Raw genomic sequence first — 26,249 nt, 5'->3', positions numbered from 1 at the left:
CTCAAAGAGTCACACACTTTCTCATATTTCTTGGTTTCTCTATCTGATTGATCCATAATCTACTTGATTAACCTAAAATCCAGTTTGACGGCTGAGAGGAAGCCAACACCATGGGAAGGTGGAAAATCCAGTCATCCAGTTTTGAAAAATAAAACCCAGCAGCCCTGGCTCTGTAAGTGACAACCATTTTTTCCAAACTTACATAAGCTCTGAAACTAAGGATAGTTTTCTGCTACCCAGTTGCATCTGGGTACTCTCCAACTGGTAAAAAGGTAGCAAATTATTATTCACAATTAAAGTTTATTGAAGACTTACTGTCCAGCTAAGTTTATAAATTATTAAGCAATAGTACATGGCCGTTTGTGTTTTACAAGCCATTAGTAGCAGCTTTATCTGCCTCATGAGGTATAATAATGAAGGTCAAGTGACTCTAGGGATCCTCAAAGTACATTAATAACCTGGTCTGATAAATGGCCTTGAGGTCTTCCTGGCATTCACAGCTGGAGCATTTTAAATAATGAGATATTAATGGATTTAAAATTATTTTTCAGTAACTATATATTCATTAATATAAAATAAGGAATTGTATAAGAAATGGAAAAGAGAATAACATAGCATTTAAAAAATAACACTTATATAGAAATGGGGATACTCATATCCTGGGTTATTTTTGTCCCTTCCGCTAACTGGTCTATGTCAAATCACTTCACCTCTCTAGGTCTTAGATTCTTCGGGTGTTCCATGAGAGGTTGGACCAAGTGACTTGAGACTTTCCTAGCCTAGGAATCTTCCACTTGTTTCTCACAATTTTTTTTTCCCTCTGCTAAAGTGCTCCAGGAGAGTTCTTTGTAGCTTTTATCCTCTGTATTCTTTGTAGGAGTACTATAAATGACATGATATACTGTAAGTGACAGGATATACTGATAGAAAGGCTGCTTTTACATGAATAAAGCTAACTTGGGTAATTTTCAGGAGATTTTTACTTTTAAGACCTTCTGAGACTTTTCCATAGATGGGTCTTTGAAATTCAGAAAGGCAAAGGCTATGTTTAAAATACTCCATTTTTATTCCCACGACTTTCTTAATTTCTCAATTTCCTCCTAGATTCTCCTTCCTCTGCTTGTTCTATTTTTGGGGAAATGGGGTCCTTCTTTCTGGGCAACTACATGTGTGAGGGTAGCAAGGTACAATCTTAGATCAATTGTCTTTGAACAATTTCTGAAAGAGTTTCCAACAGCTTCAAAGGAATCAGGAAGTGACCAGAAATTATTTATTGAGTACTTAATACATGCTCAGCCCTATGGACAACATAAAGGAGGATAGTGGGAATCATGATCACTGTTTGATTATTGTCAAAGTGCCTACAGCCTAATATGAGAGGTATAAGTAACACCTGAAACCCAGTTATAACAACAGAGTCCAGCACAATGCCTGGCAAAGAAACTGCTTAACAAATGCTCATTGAGCTGTTTTGAACTACACAACTTTCAGGAGAAATAGTAATGGGACGTCCTGTTTTGTTCCACCTATGTTTGGTATAGTTTTCTCAGTATTGTATATATATATACCGTCTTAGGCTGGGTTCTCTAGAGAAGCAAAACCAGTAAAGTATATAAATAGATATAGAGATTTATATTAAGGAAATGGCTCACACAGTGGTAGAGACTGGAATGTCCTAAGTCCATGAGTCAGGCTGAAGGCTTCTCCTGATTCACATAGTCGCAGGGGCTGGAGAACCCAAGACTGGCCAGTCAGACAGAAGGGTTGTTGCTCATAAGCTGTGAAGATCAATGAATCCCAAGATCAGCAGGCAAGACCGAAGGTGAGCTGCTAGCTCAAGTCCCAAGAACCAGATGTCAGATGAACAGGAGCCAGCTACAGGATCTACAGGGAGCAAAAGCCCACAGACCTTGCCAGAATGTCCACTTATATTCAATGCAGGCCACATTCCCCTGTCAACTGATTGCTACTCACAGCAGATCCCATCATGGGGGTGATCACATTATATTAAATCTCAACACAGAAGTGATCACAACATCATACAACTGCCGAACCACTGAGAATCATGGCCCAGCCAAGCTGACACACAATCTTAAACATCAGTTTTATACCATACTGATGAAGATGTTAGATAGATAGACAGACAGACAGATAGATAGACCACTATTTACGGTGTCATTTAAACAAGAGACAGCACATCTAAAGGAAGAAGCTAGGGCAGGTGGAGACCCTGAAAATCATGACTAGCAAAGATTAGTCGGAGAAACTTAAACTTTTTGAACCTGAGAAGGGGGCTTAAAAACAGAACACTCATAAACCAGAAAACCAAAGCCATTGCCATTGAGCCCATTCTGATTCATAGTGACTCTACAGGACAGAGTAGAACTGCCGCATAGGGTTTCCAAGCAGAGACTGGTTGATTCGAACTGCTGACCTTTTGGCTATCAGCCAAGCTCTTAACAATTGCTCCACCAGGATTCTGGAACATTCATAGCTGTATTCAAATATTTGAAGGGCTGACATGCTAAAAAGAAAAAAGGGGGGGCCTTTGGTTTCCATGGTAGCATCAGGAAAGAATGAGCCGAAGAAAAGGGATATAACTTCACATATCAAAATTGACTCACCTCACTAACCCAATGAAATATATTAATTGCGAAATATAGATCATAAGTCTAAATGTTCTGTGATAGTGAGTAAATAACACTATTATAAAGATAATTTAAAACAACAAAAACTTAAGTGTATTATTGCATGGATTCCCTTTGCAGGCTCTTACTCATTTTAGTTACCATAAGACTCTGGGAGAGAAATTACGAAATGAGCTACCATTAAAAGGAGTGCCAAAAAAGAAGGAGGGCATGTTATCAATTAAGATTACACATTTTTTTCAAGATTCTCTCTAAGCCCTAAATGTAAAATATTATGATTCTAAGTGCAATATTGCTATAACCAAACCAAAACAAAACCCACTACCGTCAACCTGATTCCGACTCATAGCGACCTATAGGAGAGAGTAGAACTGCCCCATAGGGTTTCCAGGGAGTGGCTGGTAGATTTGAACTGCCAACCTTTTGTCTAGCAGCCAAACTCTTAACCACTGTGCCACCAGGGCCCTGAATATTGCTATGAAATGCCACGCCCCCCCCCAAAAAAAACATTGCTTTTCTGACTCATAGCAACCCTTTAGGACAGAGTAGAAATGCCCCATAGAGTTTCCAAGGAGTGCTTGGTGGATTCAAACTGCTAACATCATGGTTAAAAGCTTAATTCTTAAGCACTATGCCACCAGGGTTTCTGAATATTGCTGTAGGAGAATACAAAAAAGGGAGGAAGTCAGGAGACGGAAGTTAAGGAAGTCTACATTAACTGGACTTAATGGGAGGGTGTAAAAGGACTTAAAAAAGAAGGGAAAAGATTTACTTAATTTAAATCAAATGGAGCAAGATGAGAAAAAGCGTGGCAACAAGAGTTAATATTAAGCTGCTGATAATTTTGGGATGGGAAGCAACAAAGCTGACTATACACATGGACCTTGCCAGATGGAATACACAGGAATCAAATCGACTACATCTGTATAAAGAAAGTATGGAATAGCTCAATATCATCAGTCAGAACAAGGCCAGGGGCCAACTGTGGAGCAGATCATCAATTGCTCATACAAAAGTTCAAGTTGACTGAAGAAAATTAGAACAAGTCCACGAGAGCCAAAGTACAACCTTCAGTATATCCCACCTGAATTTAGAGAACATCTCAAGAATAGATTTGACTCATTGAACACCAATGATCAAAGACCGGAGAAGCTGTGGAATGACATCAAGGACATCATACATGAAGAAACCAAGAGGTCATTAAAAAGGCAGGAAGAAAGAAAAGACCAAAATAGGTGTCAGAAGACTTTGAAACTTACTCTTGAATGCTGAACAGCTAAAGCAAAGGAAGAAATGAAGTAAAAGAGCTAAACAGATTTCAAAGGGCAGCCCGAGAAGACAAAGTATTATAATGACATGTGCCAAGAGGTGGAGATAGAAAACCAAAAGAGAAGAACATACTCGGCATTTCCCAAGCTGAAAGAACTGAAGAAAAGATTCAAGCCTCAAGTTGCAATAATGAAGGATTCTATGGGAGAAATATTAAAGGACACAGGAAGCATCAAAATAAGATGGAAAGAATAAACAGAGTCATCATACCAAAAAGAATTTTTTGATGTTCAACCATCTCAAGAGACAGCATATGGTCAGGAATTGATGGTACTGAAGGAAGAAGTCCAAGCTGCACTGAAGGCATTGGCAAAAAACAAAGCTCCAAAAAACAATTGAGATGTTTCAACAAATGGATGCAGCCCTGGAAGGGCTCACTTGTCTATGCCAAGAAATCTGGAAGATAGCTACCTGGCCAACTGACTGGTTGTTGCTGTTGTTAGGTGCCATCAAGTCCTTTCCTACCCATAGCGACCCTATGTACAACAAAACGAAAACACTGCCCAGTCCTGAGCCATGTTCACAATCATTGTTATACCTCAGCCCATTGTTACAGCCACTGTCAATCCATTTCATTGAAGGTCTTCCTCTTTTCTCCTGACTCTGTACTTTACCAAGCATGATGTCCTTCTCCAGGGACTGATCCCTCCTGATATCATGACCAAAGTATGTAAGACACACTCTTGCCATCCTTGCTTCTAAGGAGCACTCTGCTTGCACTTCTTCCAAGACATATTTGTTCGTTCTTTTGGCAGTCCATGGTATATTCAATATTCTTCACAAACACCACAATTCAAAGCATCGATTCTTCTTTGGTCTTCCTTATTCTCTGTCTAGCTTTCACATTCATATGATGCAATTGAAAATACCATGGCTTGGCTCAGGCACACCTTAGTCTTCAAGGTGACATCTTTGCTCTTCAACACTTTAAAGAGGTCCTTTGCAGCAGTTTTACCCAGTGCGATGCGTCTTTTGATTTCTTAACTGCTGTTTCCATGGGTATAGATTGTGGATCCAAGTAAAATAAAATCCTTGACAACTTCAATCTTTTCTCTGTTTATCATGACGTTGCTTATTGGCCCAGTTGTGAGGATTTTTGTTTTCTTTATGTTGAGGTGTAATCCACACTGAAGGCTGCAGTCTTTGATCTTCATTAGTAAGTGCTTCACGTCTTCTTCACTTCCAGCAAGCAAGGTTGTGTCATCTGCATATCTCAGGTTGTTAATGAGTGTTTCTCCTATCCTGATGTCCCATTCTTCTTCATATAGTTCAGCTTCTTGGATAATTTCCTCAGCATACAGATTGAATAGCTTTGGTGAAAGATACAACCCTGATGCACACCTTTCCTGACTTTAAACTGTGCAGTACCCTCTTGTTCTGTCTGAATAACTGCCTCTTGATCTATGTACAGGTTCTTACTGGAAGAGATCCATATTTATGCCTATTCCCAAGAAGGTGATCCAACTGAATGTGGAAATTATCGAACAATATCATTAATATCACACACAAGCAAACCTTTGCTGAAGATCATTCAAAAGTGGCTGCAGCAGTATGTCAACAGGGAACTGCCAGAAATTCAGGCCAGATTCAAAACAGGACGTGGAACCAGGGATATCATTGCTGACATCAGATGGATTCTGGCTGAAAGCAGAGAATACTAGGATGTTTACCTGTGTTTTATTGACTATGCAAAGGCATTCGACTGTGTGGGTCACACAAATTATGGAAAACACTGTGAGGAATTGGGAATTCCAGAGAACTTAATTGTGCTCATGAAGAACACAGATGACACAACCTTGCTTGCTGAAAGTGAAGAGAACTTGAAGCACTTGCTGATGAAGATCAAAGACCACAGCCTTCAGTATGGATTGCACCTCAACATAAAGAAAACAAAAATCCTCACAACTGGACCAATAAGCAACATCATGATAAACCGAGGAAAGATTGAAATTGTCAAGGATTTTATTTTATTCAGATCCACAATCAACAACACCCATGGAAGCAGCAGTCAAGAAATCAAAAGACACACTACACTGCAAAGGACCTCTTTAAAGTGTTGAAAAGCAAGGAAGACTAAGGTGCGCCTGATCCAAGCCATGGTGTTTTCAATCTCATCATAGGCATGTGAAAGCTGGACAATGAATGAGGATGACCAAAGAAGAATTGATGTCTTTGAATTGTGGTGTTTGCGAAGAATATTGAATATACCATGGACTGCCAAAAGAACAAATGTGTCTTGGAAGAAGTACAACCAGAACACTCTGTAAAAGCAAATTTGGCGAGACTGTGTCTCACATACTTTGGACATGTTGTCAGGAAGGATCAGTCCCTGGAGAAGGACATCATGCTTGCTAAAGTACAGAGTCAAGAGAAAAGAGGAAGACCCTCAACCAGATGGGTTGACACAGTGGATGTAACAATGGGCTGAAGCATAACAATGATTGTGAGCATGGCTCAGGACCAGGCAGTGTTTTCTTTCTGTTGTACGTAGGGTTGCTATGAGTCAGAACAACTCAGCAGCACCTAACAACAACAATAGCACCATACGAAGAACAGATTGTAGAGAAGAAAAGTGGAAGCAGAGACTACAGTTAGGAAGATGCAGCAGTGATCCAAGGAAGAAAAATGGTGGCCTGGACAATGGTGATGATAGTGTAAATGGACATAGGACACAGGACAGGACCTGTACTGGAGACAGAGTCTAAGGATCTGGTAGCAGGGCCACTGGAGGGGGATGGGAGGAAGTAGAGAAAGAAGACTTAAGAGTGATTCCAATTGGATGGAGAGCCGTTATGAAAGAAAAGCTGCCAGAGTTGATGCTAGAGTTCAGAATTGGTAGCAGCAGGTAAAGGACAGGCCAGCTTTGGGGGATCTTATTGTTCAATGATATCTGCCCAAATTGAGCATTCCAGAGTGCTTTCTCACTGAGAAAAGGAAAAGTACAATTTTCAACCAAGAAGAGTGTTAGGTCATGAGTTAAGTATGATGACCTTGAAATGTAACCAGTCTACAGCTTTTAGGGAAGGATATGGCCAGGTTTATGTAATGTTTAAGGCCTTTGATGGATCCCCACAAAAATCAATCAAGCTTCTGATATCCATACTGACAAGCCATAGAAAATGTCTTCTTGTTATTTGTTTCTTTTGTTTTTATTCCCATGGGAAATGCTCAGACCAAAAGGAAAATACTTAAAGACCACGACCACAAGAGTTTTCTCTTATTTCCGTTTTTAGAAGGACATTGAGATTTCACAGTAGCCTGAAATTCTCAGGAATTTTCTTTGTTTGGAGCTACTGCATACTTCATTTGGGAACCTTAGTTTCCTGCAAAAAAAAGAAAAAAACTTTTGTTTACAGAGTCTGAATGAAAAATCAAGAACAAAAGAATGTATCACTCCTACCAGGTATAAAGCACTTCATATAATGTCATACTCGTATACTTCTTGACTCCTACCCTAAAATTTGCTTTTAAAAAAACTGCTCTAAACATTAGGAGTTAAAAAGATACTTTTAAGTGGTTCCATAAATTAATTTTATATTTGAAAGTAGAACTCAATAATCAAGACAGGAAGTATTTTTAAGATATTTTTCAACTTTGGGATTTTAATGAGGCAGATGGGTAGAGCAAGTAACTGGGGGGGAGAGCTTTTACCACGTAGGTTATTGGTTCAAACCCTGCCCAACTCAGCTGGAAAGCAATTACCATCTGTTGACCTTTATGAAATGTACTGGTGGGCTAAATTCAAATTCTAGCAAGGCAAATAAACAACTACAATTGTTGGGAGCCTAGATGAGGGGCCAGGGATTAATTAGTTGTTTCATGTCAGGATGGATACAAGTCATCAGAAATGCAAAGCTGACTGAGACTTTTCATCAGAAACACACAAGAATGCCAGAAAAAAATCAAGGAAATCCACAGGTATAGACGTATGGAAATATGTGCATCGTCAGATGTATATATAAAAACAAGTTGCCGACAAGCTGACTTCACCTCATGGTGACCCCATGTGTGTCAGGGCAGAATTGTGCTCCATAGGGTTTTCGATGGCTGATTTGGGGGGTGTAGATTACCAGACCTTTCTTCTGAGGCACTTCTGGGTAGACTCCAATCTCCAACGTTTTGATTAACAGGCAAGCACATTAACCATTTGTACCACCAAGGTATATATGTTGCTGTTATTAGTTGTTGTCGAATCAATTCTGATGACTCCATGTATGGAGAGTAGAACTGCTCCATAGGGCTTTCAAGGCTGTGACCTTTTGCTAGCAGATCTCCAGGCCTGTTTTCGAGGGCCTCTGGGTGGGTTTCAACTGCCAACCTTTTGGCTAGTAGTCAAGCAGTCAAGTGCTTAACTGTGCCACCCAGGGACTCAGATACATACATATATATACACACACACACACGCACATAGTAGACACACACATACACAAACACATACACAATGGTAAAAACACTTGGCTGCTAACCGGAAGTTCAGCGGTTTGAACCTACCAGCAGCTCTCTAGGGGAACAGGACTTGGAGATTTGCTCCTGTAAAGACTACAGCTTAGGAAACCCTACGGGGCAGTTCTACTCTGTCAAATGGGTTTGCTATAAGTCGGAATCTACTTGATGGCACACAGCAACAATATATGTATGCGTATGTATACATATTTATACATAGTGTGTATATATGTATATACACATTATATATGTGTATAATGTGGATGTGTATATATACGCATTTATTTTGAAATAGCATAGATCTTAAGTGTTCTCAGGTTTAAACATTTTCAGTTCCAAATATTTGTGAGCAAATTTAAAGATTTATGACATGTAGAACCTTGTCACTCACAGGGAATATATCCCTAGACATTTAAAAATCCCATATTCATCAATGCACCTCTTGCATAAAATTTCTCCCTTAAAAGCACTATGATATATATGAAAAAATAAAAAATAAATGACTTCATTAAGCCCTTCACAGAAATGTTTGCACATGCTCCTGGCTTTTTTGTTCATTCCATTTCCATCAAGAGTCATGTGTTTCCTGTGCATATCCTCATACCACAAGTTTACTGCCTTTTCCACTTTTACTGAAGTTTAATCCCTCCCCTGTTGAACAATTTTTGCATTGGCTGGAGCACTGACTGCAACAGTTTCATGAAATGCTTTTGACTTGTTGGCCCAGCAAAATTAATAAACTTCATGGAACTACAGGGTCATAGTACTTACCGAAGCCCAGAAAGTTAAATCTGCAAGGGTCTCCAGTAATTTACAGTTTTGCCAAGTTGGTAACTTAACTCATGCACATTATATTGAAAGGAATCATTTAGCCAGTGATTGAGACCAGCTGATTGCTCAACATTTTCCCCTCATGCAGTCCTTTTCATATTCTTTAATTGCCTTTAGTAGCATAAAGTTTAATTTTGCTGCGTTTTATAGGACAAAATATAGTATTATTTGAATACCACTGTTTCAGAGAGTTTTAGGATCTATCCCTAGCAAATGTCAAGGATCTGAAAATGCAAGTATATTCTCCTGTCCTACCAACTGGCTGCAAGTTGGCTAAAAGGAGACAGTCAGGGAAATGCCTATTTGTCCAAACTTGGGTGATTGGAAGAATGGAGATGCTATTCCAGGAACAAAGAAATTTGTAGGAGAAAAAAAAAAAAAATTCCAGTTCTGGGCATTTTAAGGTCTGTTTAGAAGTGAGGATGGTGAGATTTCCTCTTGCTTACTTTGGGCATGCCATCAGGAAACACCAGTCAATAGAGGACATCATGTTTGGTAAAATAGAGGGTCAGCGAAAATGAGGGAAAACTTCAATGAGATGGGTTGACCCAATAGCCTCAACAATGCGCTCCGACATCAAAGATCAAGGAGACGGTCAATGTTTCATTCTGTTATACATAACGTTGCTATGAGTCAGAGCCAACTTGACAGCAACTAACAAAAACAACAAGGTCTGTTGTGACATTTAGATAAAAGATTTGCAACAGCATGATGAATCTTGAAAAAAATGACTAGGAAATGAACTCTAAATTTGGATGTCTTCATCATAGAGGTACAGACTGAAATCGGGGTGGGGACTGCAGAAATTGGCTTTCCTGAAGTTAGTGAGTCCATGCTGACCCATCCCTTCATTGATCCTCATGTGTAGCAAAAGTCAGAAGTCACCAGCTTAGATGCAGTTCAAGATGTCAACTTTGTATTTACTGCTTTTCCTTTTGTAACACTTTTTTCCCCTCTCAGGACACTTGAGCTGCATCTTCACACATTAAAGTGACCATTCAACTCAGTTAAAAACAAAACAAAATAAAAATAAAACAAAAGAACTCTGGAGTTGACCATCTTAACCATGCGAAAGCAAAACCTAGAAGAGGTCCAGTCAGTATCTCCCACTCAGTTATGCATCCACATCTCCTTTTAGCCACCATAACATGGACCTTCATTTAGCTCCAGGGTTTAGTAGAATTTGCTTTGACTGCCAAAATACACAAACCAGTTTCTGAAAGCAAAATGTTAATTCGTCAAGTCATGTCCTGTTTCCTTTTCTTATGGGAAGGTTTTTTATTACAAATTCAATTTCTTTAATAGATATAGGGCTCTTTAGATTTTCTATTCTGTTTTCTTTTTATTAAGGATGGTGGGACAATGATACTGACTTTACGAAAAACTTATATTTTTATAATATCGAACAATGAAGGCAAAAGAGCTCCCTTTACAAGAAATCTTTTGTTTAAATCTTCCCTTTCTGTTGAAAATTAAGCCACCATGAATGTGAAGCCAAAAAAATGTTGGTCTTTCCTTCTAATACAACACAGATGGACAATGTGCCACTCTGAGGCCATGCAGGGGAGCAGCATTTCAGCAATGGAAAGGTCACATCAGAATTAAGTTGGTTTCAGCAAAATGAAACCAAATGAAGCCTTTGTGTCCAACCCCTCCCCCAATATTTTAAATTCTTCATACAGAGTCAGGCGTAGAATTGCTGCAGTGTTACCTACCACAGTCTCTGCTATTCATAATCTGGAAAGATGCACTGGTTCGTTGCCCAGAAAATTTCATCACTAAGCACCTTTCGTGCTTTCATGACATGCTCTGTGCCTCACCCTCATAGAAAGCTCTTTGTGGATGTTGTTTGAAGAAATTAGTGAATTAAATTACCATCATGGTTTCCCTTTTTGGTTATTCTCCAAAAAAAAAAAAAAAAAGGCATAGAGCAGCTTAGTTTTGAAGGTTTAGTAATTAGTAGAAGCACCCTGGTCTATATCTAACCTAACATAAAACATGTCCTGCTTGGGAGGACCGACTTTTTACCCCAAGAAACTCTACTGATTCTGACCCATAGTCAACCCAACTCCATGTTATGGCTGTCACAAAAAAAGGATTCAGAAAGAATTAATTTTAACCTAGGAGTCTTGGTAGTGCAGTAGTTAAGCACTTGGCTGCTAACCAAAAGGTCAGTAGTTCAAACCCAGCAGCCACTCTGTGGGAGAAAGACATGGCAGTTTGCTTCTGTAAAGGTTTACCGTCTTGGAAACTCTATGGGGGCAGTTCTACTCTGTCCTGTAAGTTCTCTACGAGTTGGAATCAACTTCACAGCACAAAACAGCAACAACAATTTTGCCCTTGAAGTCTTTTGGTGCGATATAATGTTATTTATGAATTTTTTTCATGAATTTAGTTTTTGGGGAATTTACTTGTAAATTCAGCATCTTCCACTTTTAGGACTAAACATACAGTAAGATTTTCTACTATTTGTTCTGAAATTATCTATCCCTTTCATCTTATTGGAGCCCTGGTGGCTAAGTGGTTAAGAGCTGTGGCTGTTAACCAAAAGGACGGCAGTTCAAATCCACCAGCTGCTTGTTAGAAACCATATGGAGTAGGCCTACTCCAGGAGCAGGTTTGTTTTTGTTCTTGGTGGGGAGGGGGTTTCATTCTATTATTCCAGAATTTGTTTAAATCCATTAATACTCAGTTTATCTAGACTCTGATTTTGTATTGTTATAAACTGTCACAAAAAAAATCAGGATGTTGTTCTTCTGCTTAGTAATTGTGGATTCTTGTTCATAACTCTAAGCCTCAGTTTTCTTATTTGTAAAGTAGAGCTCATAAGTCCTACACCTCAAAGGGATGGCTTGTGGTGGTTGATAGTACCATGTCAAAAGACTTCGTAAACTACAAAACCCTCCACAAATGTGAAGTGCTATGGGTCTGTCCCCATAGAGCAGCTAATCTTTCCCTACTCCCTTGCTTTTTGAAAAATGCCTCTATGTTTACCCTGTAGTACACTCTTCTTGGGTTTTACCTACCAAAATCAGACACTCTAAGAAACTCACAGTTGGAGGATAACATGTTCTTGTTTATAGTTTCTCTTTGCTAATAATAATAATAGTAATAATACTTATTACTAACACTTAAAAAAAAGTACTATGTGCCAGACATTGTTCTAAGTACTTTATAGAAATTAGTTCATTTAAACCTCATAATAATTTTACAGTGATTTAACAGATAAGGGAACTGAGGTACAGAGATTAGCAATTTACTCAAGGTCGCACAGAGAGGGGTGGAGCAGGACTTGAACCCGGGCAGTCTGGTTTCAGCCATACTACTCAGCAATTTTGGCTATAGTCTCATGATGGATAAATTTAAAGGAATGAATCACATTCTATAATCCAAATGCCATTTCTTTGATCACAATGTTCTATGTTTTTTTCCAGTAATTCACACCTAGAAAGCCACACTAAAACTTAATTCAAAATATAGAATCATCTTTTTGCCCTGTATTAATAAAGATGATGAATGCTATATAAAGAGCTAAAAGTTCAATAGGAAAGGAATAATTTTTTAAATAAAGAGAATCATTGGCAAATCTCTCAATGGTCAGTTATACCTTTGTTTAAAATTTTGTTTAAAATAATGTATGAGAACAAATAGCTCTGTTGTAATTTTAAGTGAGAAAAGCAGTACACATAACCTCTGGTCACGATCATACAAAATACACAGAAACCACAAAAAATAGGTTAAATAAATAAATAAGTAAGACATTTATTGTCTCAGTAATTTTTTTAAAGTTTCTTCTAAATATTGACTCTTAATTTTTTTTTTAAAGTAGGCATATGTGGTGTTTTATAATGGAAATAAACTTTATTTTTTAATTTCCTTTTAATTTTTTCCCTAAAAATGTTAGGCTTTTCTGAGCCACTTTTGAACTCACCTGCTATTCTCTGTCTACCCTGACCATGATGAGAATGGGCACAAAAAAAAAAACCAAACCAAACCCACTGCCGTCGAGTCGAGTCCGACTCATAGCGACCCTATGGGACAGACTAGAACTGCCCCATAAAGTCTCCAAGGAGCACCTGGCAGATTCGAACTGCCAACCTCTTGGTTAGCAGCTATAGCACTTAACTACTACACCACCAGGGTTTCCAAAAGGGCACAAGGTAAGCTTATTTATTTCTCCAGTTCTGGCTGACCTACGGGACAGGCAGAATGCCTGAAAATTATTCATTTGAAGGAGGGCATGCAAGCATATGAGACGTAACAATGACTGAAATGTTAGGAACCAATAAAGAGATGTAAGAAAAAGAGGAAAGAAGGAGAGAAGAGAGGAAAGAGGGACGGGAGAAACGAAAAAAGGAAGGAAAAACAATACAGAAAAATTTTCAGCAAAAAGTTGAACTATGTAACAAACCCAATATGTCTCTCCAACCAGGGCCAGATCATCAGAGGTTAGTAGCTGTAAAGTCTCTACAACCCATAGAGTTGGAAGAACAAGAGGGAAAACGATGATACCCAGAGCCCTTGATTGCTGTGTCCTCTGTAATAGTTACAGCTATTGCTGCTGCTACTTCTTAGGAAGTCAACAGCCCACCACCTGAGGCTGTGGAAGCCCAGGGCACAAAGTTGCCCACTACGTTGCTGCCACTACTGGAAGCCAGAGCCCACAAGCACTATGCCGCTTAGCATGTAGGAGCAATGCCATTGTTGCTGCTACACAAACTCCCTGAGCAGGAGCCCAGACTCTTCTACTACTGACAGTGCCAGACAATATGCTGGAAGCAGGGAGAAAAATGGCTCCTCCCTTCCCCTGCCTTCCAACATTCTGCAGTGCTTCCACTGGTAGAAATTAACCGAAAGCCATATAGCAAGGGATTCTGGAAATGATAGCGCATAGGCTTGCAGCCGCTCATAATACAGAAATGGAGCCAAAAGCCAACAAAAATAACCACCGCAGGGACTAAAGTCAGACCAGCAAGAGGCTCAAGCCTAAATTATTGCTGAATTTAGGAGTTATTGCCCATAATCTTCTCAAGTCTCCCTGCAAAGGACTGTGATTGCTCTCTAAGACCCAGGCCTATTGAGGCTCCAATGTCAGTGTAAGGAGGATACAAGGATGAGAATTCTTATCTGAGTGCATAATCCACAATCTTCTATCATTTAATCTTCATTGGCTTGGCATTTTACTAGTTAAAAATGATAAGTGTCATCTGCAAACATGGAGACTGAATTCATTGTGGTTCTCAATACTCCAATCCCTATTTAGGCCCCCAAAATGATGCTTTTACCTCTCTTACTATTTAAGACTACTTTTTTTTTACAAAGTTATTACAAGTAATATAATACTGGATGAGTAATTGTCTTAGTCATCTAGTGCTTCAATAACGGAAATACCACTAGTGGATGGCTTTAACAAAGAGAAATTTATTCTCTCACAGTCTAGTAGGCTAGAAGTCTGAATTCAGGGCGCCAGCTCCAGGGGAAGGCTTTCTCTCTCTGTCGACTCTGGAGAACATCCTTGTCATCGGTCTTCCCTTGGTCTGGGAGCATCTCAGCACAGGAATCTCAGGTTCAAAGGACATGCTCTGTTCCTGGCACTGCTTTCCTGGTGGTATGAGGTTCCCATTCTCTGCTTGCAGACCACACCCCAGGGAAACTCCCTTTACATTGGATCAGGGATGTGACCTGGGTAAAGGTGTTACAATCCCACCCTAATCCTCTTTAACAGAAAATTACAATCATAAAATGGAGGACAGTCACAGAATACTGGGAATCGTGGCCTAACCAAGTTAATACACACATTTTTGGGGAGACATAATTCAATCCATGACAATTATTATCCAGTATTATATTGGATGGATGAGCAAGGATACAGCCTGTTTTTTCGTAAGCCTGTGAGTTGATCATTTGCCTTGTTTTGTGTTCCTTTATATTCACAAAGTTATTATTTGAGGTGTTACATAACAAATGAGAAGGGATAGTTTCAGGTTAGTCTTATAATTTCTAACATTTACTATACCAAAAATAAATAAATAAATAACCACACTTGTTGCCGTTGAGTCAATTCAGACTCATAGCGACCATATAGGAAAGAGTATAGAAATGCCTCAATAGAGCTTCCAGGGTACTGCTGCTGGATTTGAACTGCCAACGTTTTGGTTAGCAGCCGAAGCTCTTAACTACTGCTCCATACGATAGTTAAATATTTTGAGTAAAGAATGCTGTAGGTATGCAATTGTTGGTGGTGGTGGTTCCTGTAGAGTCAAATCTGACTCCTGGTAACCCCACGTGTGCAGAGAACTGCTCCAAAGAGTTTTTAAAGTTGTAACCACTCAGAAGCAGATTGTCAGGCATGTCTTCCAAGGTGCCTCTGGATGCGTTTGAACCACTAACCTTTGGCTAGTAGTCGAGCACTTAACCATTTGCACCACCCAGCAACTCAGGTGTGCAATACAGACATATAAATAAATGGTTTATCTTTTAAACCACTCTTGAGGCTGAGATAATGAGTTTGAGGCAGAAAATTACTGAGCCATTTTAACAGCTGAAAAAGCTGTAACATACACAAGAACACATACACAAAAGTACACAAAAATAACGGAATGTAATTAATGTTAACTTTCCCTGGAAACCGACTTGGCCAGAACCTGAAGTCCGGTTCTGCCTTTCTAGGGGATGTGCTTCTTTAGAGACACCTGAGGACGCATTTCTCCCAGGACCTTCAGAACAACAATATCATTTTATTAAATGGAGAATAAAGTTAAAAAATATTAAGTAATTTCCCTAAGCTCCCAGTGAGTAGCTGGCTGAAGTGAGACTTGAACCCATGCCTTTGACTGGTTACTCCCCAACCCCCTACAAATGTGGTATATTTCTTTTCTAACTGTGAACAGCATTTTCCTTTCTCAAATTTCTACCCCAGTTGTTTTCCCAAAGCACATAAGGAAATGAGAAGGTTCCCCTAGCAATTTTCAAAGCAAAATTTACCCACCACTATGTTATCTACCTTGCATCCAGCTTTCTTTCTGAAGGGCTAGAGTTTCTAGAGCCTGACTGGAAGAGAGTAAGGCGGGGGTCATCCCCCTGCCTTCATCCTTTGAACTTATCTATGGTGTTTACTCCAGGAATAAAGGGTACACCACCTCTCACTAACTTCCAGCTTAGTTCTTAATCAACTAAAGGTAACATGGCCCAGGGAATAAAGCATTTAAGGAAGTGACAGTTTAAAATGCCAAAATATATGGTTGGTACCTTAAGACCACATATGAGTCATGATCGATGAATAGGTTTTATTTACCAGCCTTCTTCTAACTGTGCTACAGAAAGTAATCTCTGTCTTTTACCCACAAAATACATCCCTGGATAGTGAAGTGGGTGTGCCTTTCAAGGCCCTTTATTAGGCAGAGCATTGTACAGATGTAAGGTGGAGTAAATAGAGGAGGGAGGGAGGGAGGAACAGATAGTCAACAATGTGTGGTTTCATAAGCTAATGAAGCTTATCACCTACAAGCTTAGCAGTGGAACGTTGAAGGAACAGTTGCTATATGATCCTGGACAGGAAGGCAGAGACTGCTGCCAATCAGCTGCAGGACAGATGAGGTCATCTAAACACAAGATGCAGTGATCTGGAGCAAAGGACTGAGAAAACCCATGACCAACCCTGATGGAAATTCTGAACAAAAGGAGGCCCTTGGGAAATGGCTACTGCTGCCCCAATGAGCAAAAAAGAAGTCAAACCTATCTGCTTAATAATAACTCCAATCATTATTATGTGAAAATCATTTGAACCCTAGCAGCCAACACTTAAGATGTGCAGGCTTCTAAGTACTCTACATATATTATTTCATTTATTCCTTACAACCACCCCATTTTACAGATGAGAAAAGGAGGCACAGAATGATTAGGTAACTTGGCTGAGGTTACCCAGGTAGCGAGTGGTGGAGCCAGGACTTGAAGTCCAGAGTTTGATGCCAGCGTCCACCAGCCTAGTCACTTCACTATACCTCTCTCTGATTATCTCATTTAATCTTCACAGTAACATAGATGTTGTTATCTGCCATTCAGGTGGCCTCCAACTCATGAAAACTGCATGCACAACAGAACAAAATGCTGCCATCCCCATGATTGGTTATAGAGTGGACCATTGTGATTCACAGGGCTTCCACTGGCCGATTTTCAGAAGTAGATCACCAGGCCTTTCTTTCTAGTCTGTCTTAGTCTGGGAACACCACTGAAACCTGTTCAGCATCATAGCAACAGACAAGTTTCCACTGACAGATGGGTGGTGGCTACAAATGAGGTACATTGGCTTGGAATTGAACCCTGGTCTTCTGCATGGGAGGTGAGGATTCTACCACTGAACCACCATTGTGTCTAATCACTTCACTATCCAGCCTTCTTCCCTCATTATCTTATTTAATTCCCCCAATAACATAGCTTAGAAGGTATTATTATTCCCATTTTGCAGATGAGGCAGCTGAGGCTGAGAGGGGTTAAGGGCCTGTTCAATGTCAGACACAAGACATCACCTGCTTAGGGAAGAAGTGTCTTTAAAGAACTAGAAATTCTATAAAGGAAATGGACAAGGTAGGGTGAGAGAATATGGTCTGCATTTCAGGCTTCTCAGAGCCAGGTTTGATGTGATTCTTTGGCTGAAAAAACTCTTTATGTTCCCAATTCCCACTCAAATGTTGTGCATTTTCCATGTCCACCATGATTTCTAGGATTGATCAGGAATCAAAGGCAACCAAATAACCTTCTCCAAATTAAAGAGCAAAGGGAGGGGAAAGTAACAGTCTTCTAAACAGCTGAGGGAGAGGCTCTGTTCAAGAGCAGATCCTGTTTTCAGTAAAGCCAAACAAGGTTGGAATTATTTCAACTGAACAACATTCCCAGAAGTCTTTGTTTTATTATGTTGCAAAACTACTGTTCCCCAAGCTCACTCTTGCATGTTTCCTATCTCAACTTTCCTTATATCTCAACTCAGAAGAATTCAGTTGGAGAATTAGAACAAGACAAAAATCGAAAAATGAATAAAGGCTGCCTTGGGAAAAACAGTCTAACAATGTAGACTTATTTGCCTCAGGGTTTTACTTTCTCATCCAGGAAGCACTGACCCTCATTGATCAGGACCAACTGAGACAAAGCTGTCAATTGAGAGAATGGTTTCTATTCTTCTGCTGTAGCCCCTGCTCTGCCCTGCTCACTCATACACACACAGCCTCCTTCTAGAACCCTCAGACGTTGGGTGTCCTCAGGATACTTGGAGCTTCTGTAGGCTCTGTACAGACTGGTAACCCAGTGTCATGAATTGTATTCCCAGAAAATGTAATGTGTTGGAATCTTAACCCATATACCTGTAGATGCACTTGTGTTTTGAAATAGAATTTTCTTCACCTTGATAATGAGGCCATATTAGTGGAGGGTGTGTCCTAAACCTAATAATTTTTGAGTTGTAGAAAGAGCAGATTAGACACAGATCTAAGCACAAACTGGGAAGACAGATACTATCTGATCATCACAGAGGCAGATGAATCTACAAGTCCAGAAACCCCAAGGATTGCTGGCTACTAGAAGCTGAAATAGACAAAGAAAGCTCTCTCCAGAGCCACACTCTGAATTTGGACTTCTAGTCTCGGGAAATATGATAAAATAAATTTCTATGCCTGAAAGCCACCCATTTGTGGCATTTGTGTTAACAGCAGCACTAGGAAACTAAGACATCTGGTAACTCAGACATCTCTACACACACACACACACACACACACACACACCCCAACAAAGCAGCACCAACACAGATAAGTGGGAATTATACTTTTAATGACAGAAGGCTATATGGTATCCTGTTCAGGTGATGGACACCTGATCACCTAGTCACCCACTAACAACAAGACCAGTTCTGCAGCGAGCCCACAGCTCACGGGAGATCAATGGCTCTTCTGTAAACACTCAGATGGCTCAGCCTCTAACCACCGAAATTGCTGGGTTCAACTTACGTATAGATAAAACAGCAAATTTATAGCCTAAAATGAAGCGGATTGTGGCAGAGATTGCATCCCAAGTTACTCCATCCAATTCTCCCAAAGACATTTTCTTCTTCCATGTCCATTCCTCCCTCTGTCTTCTTGCTTTCAAGCAATCTTGTCTGAAGGAGGAAAATCCTCTGGACTTTGGAGATGGATGAGCAGTAAGCTCTCTATTTTACCAGTGATATAAACTCTGTTGGTGTAGTGGTTATGAGCTACGGCTGCATACCAAAAGATCGGCAGTTCGAACCCACCAGGCGCTCCTTGGAAACTCTGTGGGGCAGTTCTACTCTGTCCTTATAGGGTTGCTATGAGTCCAAATTGACTCGACAGCAGTGGGTTTGGGGTTTTTTTTGTTTTATGCCCAGAATGGAGTCCCTGGGTGGCGCAAACGGTTAGGTGCTCGACTACTAGTCAAAATGTTGGCAGTTGAAACTCACCCAGGGGCACCTTGGAAGACAGGCCTGGTGATCTGCTACTGAAAGTTCACAGCCTTGAAAACCCAATGGAGCAATTCTACTCTTCACACATCGGGTCACCATGAGTCAGAATCGCCCCGACGGCGACTAACAACACACCCAGCAGTAACCTTGATTCTCCTCTCATCAAAGAGCCCTCTATTGTGCTGCCTTTCCATTCAGAGTAGTAGTGCCCCCAGCCCATAAGACTGTGTGTGTGTGTGTGCATCTGTGACCCAGTCAGTGGACAGTCAGAGAAGTCCTGGAGTGATTAATGTTTCCCACACAACTCTGGGTGGATTCACTCACATACAGTAAATTGCCCTGTCCCACTAGTACTAAGATGTCATCTTGGGAAGTTTAGCATATAACAGGCATGGGATGCCAAGTTTATCAGAAGCAAATGCTTTACTTGACATGGAAACTCCTCGAGCATTATTCCAGAGCACCAAATTCACTGAGCTGAAAGCCAAAGCTGTTCTAATTAGCTCAAACTTGTACAAAACCACTGGTTACAAAAAAAAATAGTTTTGACTTATTTAATTCACAGGGCTATGTCTTCATGGGGGGAAGATGATTGTTTTAATGCTTTGGGATATTATAGATGTAAATTCAAAAAAATTGTCATTCTCCAATTTCTATTGTGTGTTTGATCTATACCAAACCATGGCTTTAAGGGGCATCAGTAAATTTTAATCAAGGAACCCCTTGGATCAAGTCCCTATGTTAGAGACCAGGGAGATGGGAAGGTGTTTATTTCTTGTAAGCAGTTAAGGAAAGAATGCAGGCAAGTGTTGATAACTCCAATCCAAAACTAAAACCTCCAGACAATTGAAGGAAGAGTGGGAGACTGGTTAACGTTTAGAAATATTCAGATAACAATGTCAATTCTGTATCTACAAAGTCAAAAGTAAAGCGTTAGTTATTCAATTGTTTTGGTCTATGTAGATAATAAAAACAGGCTCTAGGAAACTGTACAAGTAAAATGGAGCAGATTTAGTAGAGATGAATGGAGTGGAAAAGCTGAATAATTCAGCCCTTACCTTGACCACCTCCCACCACACACACGTATACTCTCTCTCACTGTTCTACTGTTTTCCCCATAAAGCTTCTTCCCTTTTTCCCAATAGTAATATCTTAGTGTGGCTTATCTAAGTAATTATTTTTATAAGCCATTTTACATCAGCTTTGCTCATCCACCAAAAAGACAAACAATTAAACCTAAAAGCTATGTGGCTAGGCAGTCACATGGAGGAGGTGTTCAGTGCCTGCCTGAATTTGCGACGATGTCTCATTTTTGTGCCACAGACTGACTGTAGAAAAATCCCTGCCAGGCAAAGCAGACCCTCCCATCCTACTGGAGCAGATCTCTATGGAAAGCATGCAAAAGAAGGTGTCAAGAAAGTAGAAATGCCAGCTCCACGGCCCCCAAGGACTTTTGGCGTGAGATCCTTTTCTTTAGACATTCACTTCCCAGAATATTTCAACTAGCCCCATAACTTCTCAAACAAACTATTTCCAAATTTATGCTTCCAGTCAGGGGCACCTCTACAGGGTATTGGGCCCAGGTAAAAAAAAATTTTTTTTTTTGCGGGATCCCTGTTTTTGTTTGTCTATATAAAAATATGAGTCACAAAATCAGCCTGTCAGCATGATCCTAATGGCCCAATCCCACGGAATCCTGAGAAAGAAAGATCCTGCCTGGCAGTGGTGTGGTCTGTTCTAGTTGATCATGCATCCCTGCCAGTCTCAGCTGCTCCAGGCACCAAAGGACACTTAGAAAGGCTCAAGAAAGGCAATTGGAAGTGTGGAGGCCTGAGGCACAGAGCAGGCCCAGGTGCCTGCTTGTCCCGGTCTAGAAAGAATGCTTCTCTAGTCTCAGCCTCTGCTCCAAACTTCAGACTCATCAGAAGCCACTTGCTCCGCAGCATAGAACTATCCAACAATGGCACATTTACATTTTCGTTCCTCAATTGCATATATCAGTATCTATGTGAATAGAGTACATATGCAAGTACATGTTTCTCTGTCTGTCTCTGCTTCTCTGCAGCAGGTTATCTGCAACCCAAGTCAAATCTGCAAAATGCTATGATGAAGCCTTACACCTTGAAAACACCAACGCTATCATGGGGAGGAGGAGGAAAGTGGCCTCCCAAGTGCCACTTGAACAGCAATTCTGTCTAAAAATAAACAGAGCTGACCTCATTTTGCCAAACATTATTGCTGGGGGCAGGGAAGCCATGGGGTCAAAAGAAGAATCTAGGTCATGGAAAGAAAATTTTCTCTCCTCTATGCCCCAGAATGCGGACACGGCTAATGCTCTCCTGAACCAAGTGAGAAACTAGCCTTCTCACTTAGAGATGGTCACAAAGAAACATCTTTTAGAAGAGTCATTTGTGTTAAAAAGAACACATAGTTGAAGAAAAGTTAAATCCAGTTTTCCTACTCTTCCCTGCCCCACTTACCAGGTAAGATCCTGATAGGAATGATTTGTGACTGAGAACAGCACCACAAACATCTGGGAAACATGTCTACTGGTTCCCAGCAATTAAAGAGGGTCACCCCAGGGCAAAACGGACACCTCAGGTTGTGGTGCTTGCCCCAGCAACTGACATTGAGATCTTTCAGGAGTCCTTGGAAACTCTGAAGTCTCGGAAGACAAAGGCAGCCACCAAAATCAAAAGACCTTCATGTCACGTATTCAGCTAAAATCTGAGCCCAAAAATAAACAAACCCCCTAATATTTCACTCTCTTGAACAAAAATTGTGATTCCTTTACAATCCTTAATGTTTTAATCCCCCTTCTGTTTGTTGGACAGAATCTGGGAACCCTTTTGTTTTACTAGACAAATACAATGAACGTTTCTAAATATATATTATCATTTTTCCCTTCTAATGGCTTTTTAACGTATGCTGACTTGTGACTCCAGATCTAGCTTACATGCCGCTGTTAAATGTCACGAGGCCCCTCCTCCTGTGCTGGCCAAAAAACAACCTGAAGGTTGGGGGCAGGGGGAGTGTTCTTAGGATGTACTCGCATATAAAGAGAGCTGGTGATTTGTCTGTATGAAGACCGGAGAAGTGACCGCTCAACCTAACTTCCTTCTACATACAAATGTTCAGAAAACAACTACAGCCACATTTCCAAATTCTGACTCTACAGACTTTTTCCCACAAAACATCCAGTGGTGTTTTCTTGCCAGCTAACACGCCCTCAAAATGTTGTGAATTCACGTTGTACTTCTACCATGGGCATGATATCATAGGCAGAGTTTCTCCTGAACACACTCCTGGGGCAAGGATAGGGAAGCAGGGGAGAGTGGGTCAAGAAGATTTAATTTTTCTTCAACTTTGTTTTCCTTGGAACACAAATGAACCTTTTAAAAGATGTTTCTTTGTGACCATCTTGAGTGAGAAGTTCGATTTTCTAATTTAGCTCAGGAGAGTATAGTTGTGTCCCTATGACTGGTGACCAAAATTGGACACATTTCCATTGCTTATGCTGCACATCCACCCTGTTCATCGATTTTCATATTAACCACAGAAAACGATTTGCCAATATGCCCAGGTTGTATCTCTCTAACAGAATTCTTTGTTCCTTTATTGAATTCTGATTTTCAATAAAGTAGAGCAGTATCATTGCAAAAAGTACCCACCCCTCACAATCTCAAAGGCTTTCTAGTTAAAGAAAATATATTCAGCAAATTATCATACCGTGTGCAGAATTGTGACCTCCTCATTTAATCCAAACCAAAGCAAGACACTTGGTTGATCTATTCATGGAAGACTAGGAGACAATCACGGAATTAAATGTTAGACAAACACCTTAGGGTGAGGGGTTATACACTAGCGTGAGTAAAGTTGAAATTCAATTAAGATAGTAAAAACTTTCCAAACTCCCCTCCAAATACCCCTGAGAAACATGCATAAGGTCAAATTAAAGTCTTTGTCTTAGAAGAATTAAGACATTAAGAAATTTTGCTCTATTTTACCAAGAGGTCCAGGACACAGAATGAAAGAGGGATGGCCTTTTAGGAAATATTTTCAAAGAGATGGAACAAAGTTGTAGATTCTGATTATATATCAGAAAGAAATCAGGTCTCCCACTTGCCTGGTGAGAAACACTGCAGACTCATGTGTTAATACACACATTTTGCTCTATATTTCGTGAATCTAATGAACCAAGCCTTTTCTTTAATCAAGGCAACTTATAATTTTATCCTTAAAAACAATTTGCAACAGAACACTTCACAGTAGTCCTTTAATCTTTGGACCCCTTCAATACATTCTCCATAATGCTTCAAGAGAGCTCCTTCTAAAATGCAAATCTGATCATTTCAAGTTCTTGCTTAAAATTCTTCCAGTTTCACAGAATTCCCATAAAACTCAAACACCTTAGCATAGCATACAAAGCCCCTTCCTCTTGTCCTGCACCGTCTCGTTCCACTGCTCAATCTCTTCCCTATGTTCCTATCATAATGAATCATTTGCAGTTCCAAGAATTTCATGCTGCCATGCTTTGCTCATGCTGTTCCTTCTATCAGGAACACTCTTTCCTCCACTGGTTTCTGGATAAGTCTACTCCATCCTCAAAGTTGAACTCATTCTTTTCCAGACAGCCTTCCTTAGCTCACCAGTATGGGCTAGACTCCCCTTTTCTCTGTTCTCTCAGTACTGATTTGTACTTATATACATATATCATTTATCATACCATACGGTGATTGTCCATTTATGTAAAATGAAATAATGCACAATTTCTTTTATGCAGAATTATATAAAAGTGCATACTCTATAAAATGTATTACACAAGACTCTGCAAAGCATTTTTCCCTCTCCTACAGTCCATGAAATTTTCTTTCCTCTTTTTCCTTGCAGACTCTTGCAGGATCTTTGGGTAACCTTTGTGCTTAGGACCCCCTCACAATTTTCCATAGCACACATTCAGTCTTAGAGGCATCCAGGAAAGCCCTTTCAACTTTGCCTCATCTAATCTCCTTCTCTGTTACCTTTGGGTACTGGTACTGATTCTGTTTGATACGAGAAGGCACAGGCCATGAGGTCATTGTTACCTACCTAAAGTTATAGAGCTTCACCTGAGTACATGTTGCAGGAACCTGGCTCATATTACCAAGATGACATTTGACATCTTGCCTCCCTTCTCTCTTTGCTCAGTCATGTCTGAGCCAAACTCACCTTCCATCCCAGCTCCTACTTCCAAGAGGCTCTTTGTACCTTTACCTTACCATGTCTTCTCTACATTTTAAAGTATTCTCTTTATATTATTTTTAAATATTCTTGTTATATTATTTTAAAATATTCTTGTTACGATTGCTATTTCCCCCAAGGAACTGCTAATTCCTTCAGGGCAGAGCAGGCACTCAATAAACGTTTGTTGAATTTAATTCTTCATAGTCTTCAGTACACATCATCAGTCACTGATTAGGTTTCATTTTTTTCTAAGATTTATGTTCACTGCAAGGAATTCTTTTCTTTCTGAGTATATTTATCAAGGTACAGCCTAAACTAAAACACTGAAATAAAAAAAAAAAAAAGAGGCCTAAAAATACAAATACAGTGACTCAACCAAGATTGGAATTTTTGCCTTTCTTCTGTGACAGTCCAGAGGTGAGCAGTCCAGGGCTGGTAAGGTGGTTCTTTTGTAAAAAGACATCCAGAGACCAAGTTCCTTCTATTTAGTTGCTTAATCATCCTTTAGCCTAAGTAATGCTTTCGGGTGCATGGTGGGAGCTAGCTTACCAGCACTACATGTGTTAGAGCCAATGAGAAGAAAGAATAGAGAAAGTTGAGTGTGAGGCCACAAACCAGAAGCTGCTCACATCACCTCTGCTCACATCCCCTTGGCCACACTTAGCTGCAAGAGAAGCAGGAAAATGCAGTCTCTAGTTGTATGATCACACGACCAACAAAACTCAGGGGTTCTCATGCTAAATAATAATAACAACAATTACTAATTGTTGTTATTATTATTATTGAATAATGTATACTAGAGGGCACTTAGCAGCACATAACTTAAAGAGTGAGAAAGACTAATAAATATAAAAGTTTTATATGCTTCTATATAAAAAATAGAATTCCAGAAATATTTGGAACAAAGTTTCCAATCACCTAACACAGGAAGCAGTGACTGAGGACTTCATGGAGAAATGGGGGAAGAAAATAGAATCAGAGCTTGACTATGTTAAATATGATCCTGTTTTATAGGAACTGATAACATATCTTTCAAATTTAAAAGCTTTAGACATAACAGTCCCTGAGTTTTATAACCTCTGGGCTATAAATTAATAGATATGCATCTGCTCTGCTTGTGAAACTTTTCTCTTGGCAGACAGAAGAAGAGTTCAGCATATACAAGTCGTTTCCTGAGGTTTAATGTAGTAGAAGTAAAGATTGCAACAGAAGTACATAGTCTGCCAAAATTTAGTGAATTCACTAATTTCCCCAGTGGCTTCTGTACTTGCTCAATTTCTAAATAGCATGATCCTGAAAGAAGCAACATA

Source organism: Elephas maximus, chromosome 2 (assembly GCF_024166365.1).
Source record: "Elephas maximus indicus isolate mEleMax1 chromosome 2, mEleMax1 primary haplotype, whole genome shotgun sequence".
In the NCBI taxonomy this organism is placed as follows: Eukaryota; Metazoa; Chordata; class Mammalia; order Proboscidea; family Elephantidae; genus Elephas; species Elephas maximus.
This window is presented reverse-complemented; position numbering follows the sequence as displayed.